The sequence below is a fragment of the Amblyraja radiata genome, chromosome 39, assembly GCF_010909765.2.
Source record: "Amblyraja radiata isolate CabotCenter1 chromosome 39, sAmbRad1.1.pri, whole genome shotgun sequence".
NCBI lineage: Eukaryota > Metazoa > Chordata > Chondrichthyes > Rajiformes > Rajidae > Amblyraja > Amblyraja radiata.
This window is the reverse complement of record NC_045994.1, coordinates 15,094,841-15,102,588: the sequence shown is the minus strand read 5'-3', so window position 1 is coordinate 15,102,588 and position 7,748 is coordinate 15,094,841.

Below are 7,748 nucleotides of genomic sequence, written 5' to 3'. Positions count from 1 at the left end.
CATGGAAAGGAAAGGTTTAGAGGGATAATGGGCCAAACACGGGCAGGTGGGACTGGTGTAGATGGAGCAACTATCCAAGGAGGCGCCCATACCAGGCAACTCTTTGTGTGCTGGTCACAGAAGTAGATCTGCAATTATGCATTGTAATCGTTCCACTCTTTTAAATCTCTACTCTGCTGTACACAGTGGACGGCTTGATTGTAGCTTTTCCGTTGACTGGTTAGCATCCAACAAAAGCTTTCAAAGTACGTCGGTACATATGACAATAAACTAAACAAAATCTTAGTCGGCATGGACAAGTTGGGCCGAAGGGCCTGTGGCCATGTTGTATAACTCGATGACTCTAACTTGTATGAATGAGTGATAATGGTTGGCATGGACTCAGTGGGCCGAAGGGTCTGTTTCCATGCTGTGTCTTTAAACTAAACTAATCTGTCCTAATAGTCCAACCCTTTATCTTGAGGGTGTGACCCCTGACATGGGAATCATCGACTTTGCATTTTACTGGAGCATTCTGAACGTTTCACCAGTCATTCTTCCAAGCTCAGGAGAACAGAAATCTAATTTGTTTAATCTCCTCATAAAACATTTTCACCCAGAGAGTTGTGAATCTGTGGAATTCTCTGCCACAGAAGGCAGTGGAAGCCAATTCACTGGATGTTTTCAAGAGAGAGTTAGATATAGCTCTCCGGACTAACAGAATCAAGAGATCTGGGGAAAAAGCAGGAACGGGGTACTGATTCTGGATGATCAGCCATGATCATATTGAATGGTGGTGCTGGCTCGAAGGGCTGAATGGCCTACTCCTGCACCTACTTCCTATGTGTTTATATTTAATCCTCCCCGCCATCAAATGGATCTACAGGAGGGCTGCCTCAAAAAGGACCCACACCACCCTGGCCACGCTCTCATCTCGCTGCTACCATCGGAAAGAAGGTACAGGAGCCTGAAAACCGTGGCCTCAAGGTTCAAGAATAGCTTCTTTCAAGCAGGCTATTCTTGAACAATGCACAAGGTCTGAAGAAGGGTTTCAGCCCAAAATGTTGCCTATTTCCTTTGCTCCATAGTTGCTGCCTCACCCGCTGAGTTTCTCCAGCACTTTGGTTTACCCTGAACAATGCACAACCTTACTTTAGCACCAATCTACAGTGAAATGTTTTTTTTGTTGCACTATATATTTTAGTTTTGCATTATTATGGCCTAGCTACCTTGTATAACATCATAACATTTATTGTATACTTATTTGTTGCATTATTGCATTAATGGGCCTGTAAAGCTGCAGTTCCATCGTCCCGGAGCGGAAAAGGCCGTAAAAAGTTGTGTCCACAGCCCAGTCCATCACTGGCTTTGACCTCCCCACCATCGAAGGAATTTAACGGATTCGCTGCCTTAAAAAGGCAGGTAACATCATCAGAGACCCACACACTCATTTCACCACTGCCATCGGGAAGAAGGTTCAGGAGCCTGAAAACTGTAACGTCCAGGTTCAGGAACAGCTTCTTCCCTACAGCCATCAGGCTATTAAATGCGGCAACAAATAAGCTCTGAACTGCAACAGATTATTATTATTATTACACTATATTTGTTTGTTTTTGAGTATGTGTGTGTGTATACACACTGAACTTTTTTTCTCTTGTTTATGTACTTGGTTTACATATTCTGTTGTGCTGCAGCAAGCAAGAATTTCATTGTCCTATCTGGGACATATGACAATAAAACACTCTTGTCTCTTGACATGTGACAATTAAAGCCTCTTGACTCCCCATCTCTGGAACTGGTCTGGTGAGTCCCCACTGACCTCCCTCTATCACACCCACACCCATAATACTACCTGACCTGTTGCATCTGTTCTCCTTAAGCCAAATCATATTCCTTCCTGGAAAAATTAACTTGCGCAAGTGAGAGGAGTAGCATTAGGCCATTTGGCCCATCGAGTCCACACCGCCATTCAATCATGGCTGATCTCTGCCGCCTAATCCCATTTTCCTGCCTTCACCCCATAACACTTGACACCCGTTCCAATCAAGAATTTGTCTACCTTTGCCTTAACCTTGTCACAACCTGCACAAATTCTCTTTATTTTCTATATCCACGTTAAATCTAACTGAATAAGGATTTACTGTCTTCCCACTTGCCCGGATTTATTCCCTCTCTCTCTCTCTCTCGTGGTCTGAATTTTCAATGTTCTGATCACAACCCTACTGAATGCACATCAGGAATTATATGTCCCTTCATGCCTGTCACAGGGGGTTATGTAACGGCCCAGTGTGCGTTCACAGATCTGAATTCCGGGAGTCCAATGGAAAAATGAGACTGATCCACCTGCAGTTACTCCTTGTGGTTTCACAATCTTCATCTCTTCAATCCTGACCCCCACTCCGACTGGCCTTTTTGTTCCAACCAACTGTGTATCAAAACCCCCCCTTCGCCTGTGCCCACCTTTTACCAGCCACGCTCTGTCCTGCCTCTCCCCTGTTCCAGCTTTCTTCTCTCTTCTCCCCCCACCCCTCCAACTCAATCTGAAGGATCCCGGCTTGAAATGCCACCGATCCATGTTCACCTGAGATGCTGCCTGACCCGCTGAAAGAGTCTGAATAAGGGTCTCGACCCGAAACGTTGCCTATTTCCTTCGCTCCATAGATGCTGCCTTACCCGCTGAGTTTCTCCAGCATTTTTGTCTACCTGCTGAATTACTCCAGCACCATGTGTCCTTTAGTGCAATTACTTTGGTCTCTGCTGCCTCCAACTGGCTGGTGTGTAAACTCCACCCCAGAGCAACAGCACCCTTGGGTGTCTTCAAAGAATATTTACCCAAGATTTGGGTGGTCTTTTCATCCCCCAATTCCCATCAGATTGGATTGCAATGCACTTTCAACCACAGATGCACAATCTCTTGCCCAGAGTAGGGGAATCGAGGACCAGAGGACATAGGTTCAAGGTGAAGGGGAAAAGATTTAATAGGAATCTGAGGGGTAACTTTTTCACACAAAGGGTGGTGGGTGTATGGAGCAAGCTGCCAGAGGAAGTAGTTGAGGCTGGGACGATCCCAATGTTTAAGAAATAGTTAAGACCAAAAATCTGTAGCCTCCTTTTGTTCTGGTATTTTATTGAATTTAAATGTTTAATTAATAATATTTTATGTGTCATTCAAGTCAAGAGAGTTTATTGTCATGTGTCCCAGATAGGACAATGAAATTCTTGCATTGCTGCAGTACAACAGGATATTGTAGTCATAAATACCGATCAGATCAGTGTGTCCATATACCATAGAATATATATATATACACATCAGTAAACAGATAAAGTGCAATAGGTTGTTATAGTTCAGAGTTTGTTTGAAGTTGTGTTTAATAGCCTGATGGTTGTGTGGAAGAGGCTGTTCCTGAACCTGGATGTTGCAGATTTCAGGCTCCTGTACCTTCTACCTGATGGCAGCAGAGAGATGAGTGGCCAGGATGGTGTGTGGGTCCTTGATGATGCTGGCAGCCTTTTTGAGGCAGAGACTGCGATAGATCCCCTCGATGGTTGGGAGGTGAGAACCGATGATGGACTGTCACTGTATGCCATGTTGTCACTTGCGGGCGGAGCACCAAGGCAAATTCCTTGTATGTGATTATTTGGCCAATAAACATTCATTCATTCAGGTACATGGATAGGACTGGTTTGGAGGGATATGGACCAAGCGCAGGCAGGTGGGACGTGTTGGCCGATGTGGGCAAGTTGGGCCGAAGGGCCTGTTTCCATACTCCATTACTGGGATGGGAGATTGCAACCTTCACGTAGTTCACCCGGTTTCGACTAATGAAATCAACCCGACGTGCACAAACAAATAGAACAAGTTGTCCTACAACTTTAGGCTGCACACGCCTTATGCAAGAAGATTCCATGAGCACGTTGATATAACAGCCAAGCAGGCAGACCAGTGCCTCGATTTTCTAAGGAGACTCCAGTGACTATGACAAACTTTTACAGGTGCACAACAGAACAGCAAACTGTCGGGTTGCATCTAATTAATACAAAATTGACTAGTAAGGTTTTCAAAGGTTATGGGGAGAAGGCAAGAGAATGGGGTTGAGAGTGAAAGTCCAGGACTAGAGATCATAGCCTCAGAATTAAAGGATGTTCTTTTAGGAAGGAGATGTGGAAAAATGTCTTTAGCCAGAGGGCGGTGAACCTGTGGAATTATTTGTTGGGGTGGGAGATTGCAACCTTCACGTGGTCCGCCCTGTTTTGACGAATGCAATCAACCTGGCGTGCTCAATCAAATAGAACAAGTTGTCCTAATATTATCTAAATGGTGGCCGACTAGGAAAAGGGGAGATGCAGCGAGACCTGGGTGTCATGGTACACCAGTCATTGAAAGTAGGCATGCAGGTGCAGCAGGCAGTGAAGAAAGCGAATGGTATGTTAGCTTTCATAGCAAAAGGATTTGAGTATAGGAGCAGGGAGGTTCTACTGCAGTTGTACAGAGTCTTGGTGAGACCACACCTGGAGTATTGCGTACAGTTTTGGTCTCCAAATCTGAGGAAGGACATTATTGCCATAGAGGGAGTGCAGAGAAGGTTCACCAGACTGATTCCTGGGATGTCAGGACTGTCTTATGAAGAAAGATTGGATAGACTTGGTTTATACTCTCTAGAATTTAGGAGATTGAGAGGGGATCTTATAGAAACTTACAAAATTCTTAAGGGGTTGGACAGGCTAGATGCAGGAAGATTGCTCCCGATGTTGGGGAAGTCCAGAACAAGGGGTCACAGCTTAAGGATAAGGGGGAAATCCTTTAACACCGAGATGAGAAGAACTTTTTTCACACAGAGAGTGGTGAATCTCTGGAACTCTCTGCCACAGAGGGTAGTCGAGGCCAGTTCATTGGTTATATTTAAGAGGGAGTTAGATGTGGCCCTTGTGGCTAAGGGGATCAGAGGGTATGGAGAGGAGGCAGGTACGGGATACTGAGTTGGATGATCAGCCATGATCATATTGAATGGCGGTGCAGGCTCGAAGGGCCGAATGGCCTACTCCTGCACCTAATTTCTATGTTTCTATGTTTTCTATGTCCTGCAACTTTAGGCTGTGCACGTCATACGCAAGGAGGAATTATTTGCCACACAAGGCTGTAGAGGCCCTCAGTGGATATTTTAAAGGCAGAGATAGATTTTTGATCAGTACGGGTGTCAGAGGTTATAGGGAGACGGCAGGAGAATGGGGTTAGGAGAGAGAGAGAGAGAGAGAGAAAGATAGATCAGCCATGATTGAATGGCAGAGTAGACTGGAGGAACTGAATTGTCCAACACTGCTCCTGTGATTTATGAACCTATGAGGCTGGAGAACTGGAATCAGATTTATGTTTTGGATGCAACCAGGAAGAGTGTGGGGAGCTGGAGAATATTTTGGACAAATACCCAAAAAGAAAATTAAAATTGCAGTTGTGGGGGGGGGATGGGAGTTGGACTAATGGGAGAAGTCTAATGGCCCAAATGGCCTCCATGGGTCCACGATTCGCAAACACCAGAGTCAGAATTCAGCTCACCTTTATTGAAGTTTCTACAGTTCACAATATATAGGCTATCCCATCGCCAGCGTGGTGCGTTCATTACTTTGGCTTCAGTCTTTCACAACATACAGCACCAGATATCACCCCTGCAGTCAGAGCCGAGGTATTTACCGCAGGGGGTCCAGATGAGTTTGTCCCGCGGGGCGGCAGAGATTGAGGAGCAGTCAGAAGCCCACAAAACCTCCTGGGTGTGATGCACACTGAATCCTCCAGGATCACCAGGCCCTGTAGACTATGTCCCAGCCCCCTGAAGCCCCTCTTGCCAGAGGATGGGTGTGGGGAGCCCACCCTGCACTGGCATCAAAGCCCACAGACCCTTGACTAGTATTGTACAACAGCAACAAATAAATAGCATTTTGATAACCGAGTTAATCACGCAAACAGCATCTAACACGTTGGTGTAATACTTCTTGGCTTTTACAAGTGATATTGCTTTTACATAGCACAGGCTGTGAACAGCCAGGCAGTACAGGGAAAGGTTGTACACGCTATCCCACTATACAAGCTAATTCAAGAGTTCTCCCGAGTTTCCTCTGATTCGAATTCGGAGAATTACAGTAATAGCCGCTTGTCAGTACTCGGGGCTCTCGTGGACATTTTTCAACATGTTGAAAGATCTTCACGAGTCTTCCCAAGCTTACAGCGTTTCCCGAGTACCTGCCGTCAGCATCCCGAGCTCTGACATACCCGCTACGTACGTTCTACGTACTTCCACGAGTTTGATTTTTTTAAAACTCGGGAGAGCTCTTACAGTGGGACAGGCCCTTAACTCAGCGGGCCAGACAGCAGCTCTGGAGAACACAGATAGGTAACACACTGGTCAACCTGAGGAGCACCTTCAGCAACAGACAGGTTCCACCTAGATACAGGGCAGAATGCCATGGGAGATCTTTCTTCCCTGTGGCTATCAAACTGTACAACTCCTCCCCCTTCTATCGTGGGGTAGACTGACACCCCCCCCCCCCACCACACCCCAATCTTTGCTCATACCCAATCCTTTCCATTCATCACTTTAATTTCATGTTTCATGTATTTTGTGTTTTATAACTGTTGGCAGATCAATAGACAATAGGTGCAGGAGTAGGCCATTCGGCCCTTCGAGCCAGCACCGCCATTCAATGGGATCATGGCTGATCATCCCCAATCTGTACCGTCTCCCCGTATCCCTGACTCCGCTATCTTTAAGAGTTCTATCTAGCTCCCTCTTGAAGGTATCCAGAGAACCGGCCTCCACCGCCCTCTGAGGCAGAGAATTCCACAAACTCACCACTCTCTGCGTGAAAAAGTGTTTCCTCGTCTCCGTTCTAAATGGCTTACCCCTTATTCCTAAACTGTGGTCCCTGGTTCTGGACTCCCTCATGTTTCATGCCTCTAGCGTGTCCAAACCCTTAAAGGTTTCAATAAGATCAGACGGGTCCTGATCCGAAACGTCACCGAATCAACATTCTCCGGAGATGCTGCCTGACCCGCTGAGTTACTCCAGCACTTTGTGTCTTTTTGTGTAAACCGGCATCTGCAGGTTCCTGTTTCTACTCCTTCCAGCCAGTGGACTTCTACTACTTCTGGCCAGTGGACTGAGGGAACCTCTAAAGGAATGTCTGAGACAGGGAGCAGACGGCAGCGACCATTGATCTGAGCACCAACAGACATCTGAATGTCCCCATCTCACCGCCAACCTCCGCGCCTGATGAACATGTGGTAGGATCGTACTATAGGCTCTCCGTCAGCAGATAACAAAGTACACAGCAAAGATCCTATAGCGAGCAAGATAGTCCACTCGACGAAAAAAGACCTAGTACGGTCATGGGCAGATCCGTGGGTAATTTTCGGCCCCATTTCCGTAACCGGCTTCCGTCTCCGCACCAAAGATCCCGTAGCGGAGCAAAGATACTAGTGCGGAGACGGAAGCCGGTTACGGAAACATCCTCGTAAAAATAAAAGTTATTTGGTAAAAATCTTCTCCTCATTTTCAGAATTATAACTTATTAACACAAACTGTTCCCCCGCAACGTTGATTAAACTGCGAGTCGGGTCGGGTCCGGTTACGGAAATGGATGAAAAAAAGGCCCACGTTCCGCTCTGTTGCGTACTACACGTCAGCTCATTGCATTTAGCAGGAGTGGCCGATCTTGCTCCGCTATAGGATCTTTGATACACAACTTCCGGAGACAACATCACCTGCATTTTCTGTTGA